Raw genomic sequence first — 1,902 nt, forward strand, 5'->3', positions numbered from 1 at the left:
GGGGGGGCTGCACCCCCCTGACACCTACACACACCCCCACACAGGGACACTCCACGGAGCACGGCCGGGCCACACAGGGCCAGCCCGCAGAGCACGGCCAGCCCACGCAGGGCCACCCTACGGAGAACAGCCAGCCCCACACAAGGCCACCCCACGGCCAGGGCTGGCCCCAGGCACAGCTGGTGGCTGGCTGTGCTTGGGCTGCAGCAGCAGAGCTGCTCACTGCACAGTGAGATGGAGCCAGGCCCGGGTGATGCTGCAGATCACTCTCCTGTGAGCGCAGTATCCCCACGGCTTGGTGGGGTCTGCAAGGGAACTAGCCGTGCTGCTCCTCCAGGGCATGTCTGATAGCCAAACCCTCCCCTGGTGAACAGGGCACAACCCCACAGCTGCTGGGACACCCTGCACCCCCGGGCTGGACACTGCTCCCACGCTCTGGGAGCTCTAGGCTTTGCCCACTGTTCTGGAGAAGGGATGTCGAACATGGTATTTCACAGACGCTGGAGAGCAGACCTTACTGGAGTGAGTTCCCAGGAATGAGCCAGAGGTGGTGAAGGTGTTTCCCTCTTCAGCCAGTGAGAGCCAAGGCTGTGCCAGACTCCCTGTGCCCAGCAGGAGCAGCATGGGGCACTGCTGGACCAGGGTGTGGGTGAGGGAGGACAGGCTGCTGCACCCCCTGCTCCAGCCCCTTTGCAGGTGCTCTGCTCCCCACAGAGGTTCATGAGGATGAGAGTCTGTACAGGACTGCTGGGAAACACATGAGGTTTGCTCTCAGCGGCAGCAGTCCCAGAGCCATGTGTCCTGCCCCAGGGCAGGACAGGCCATGACACCGGAGAAGGACCAGGCAGCCCAGTTTATTTTCCACAGTGAACAAAGCAGGGAGCTGCCAGCACAGCTCTGCCCCATCCCTGCCCTGGGCTGCTCTGAGCTTAGCCCCCTGTGCCCAGCCTGTTCTCAGCGTGGGGCAAAACGCTGCCAGGCTGCCCTACCAATCCTGCCCTCCCACGTCCTGTGTCACTGTCCCAATCAACATAAGCAGCACCACGAGCAGAGCAGCAAGTTACCCCCGTGGGGATGCGGCACCGGGGACACTCCTTAGCAGAGGTGCCTCAGCCTGCACCGTGCCCTCATCCACTGCCCAAGGCTGGACCCTGAGCTCACCAGTTGATGCCCAGGCCTGGCACCTCCCGACTGCGATATAGCCCCCCATGGGGCCTTCTCCTGCTTCTGCCAGACCACAGGGACACTGCCCTGGGCACCCTGCGAGCCACAGACCCAGAGCTGCAGAAGGGAGTTCTCTGGAGCACTTAGGGGAAAGGATTCTCCAGCTCCTACCTCCACCCCAGGCCTTGCTGGACTCCATGGAGCCACAGCCTGAGCTGCCCATACCTGTGATGCTGTGCCCCAGCTGGGCCACGCTGCTGCTCACCTGGTGTTTGGTGTGTGGCTGTGCTTTGTCTCTGTTGTGGGGCTGCACCTGCACCTCGCTGTGCATCGTGCCGATGGGGGTGGGCTGGAGACACAAGGACAACATCAGCTGTGGCATGGAGGCCACCCACCCACTCATGCCCTGGATCCAACCTCTGACCAAACAGGCAAAACCTCTGGAACTAGGGCCTGATCCCAGTCCCCACCCCTGCAGCTCCACACTGCAGTGAGCACAAGCATGGTGTTCATGGCAGAAAGTGAGGTGTCAGCCTGGCTGCTGGGGTGCCCTTGGCTCCAGGAGCCTCAAATTCCTGTGTCACGGCTTTAACCCCTTGGCATGGCAGCCCCAGCCTGGAGCTGGTGACCGGTGAGGACTGGTGGAGCTAATCCCTCAGGCACAAGGATGGCTGAGACCCACATCCTCCCTGGCTGCTGCCTCCTACCCCACTGCCTCCCCACCACACTGCCCCTGCC

Source organism: Acanthisitta chloris, unplaced genomic scaffold (assembly GCF_000695815.1).
Source record: "Acanthisitta chloris isolate BGI_N310 unplaced genomic scaffold, ASM69581v1 scaffold24116, whole genome shotgun sequence".
NCBI lineage: Eukaryota > Metazoa > Chordata > Aves > Passeriformes > Acanthisittidae > Acanthisitta > Acanthisitta chloris.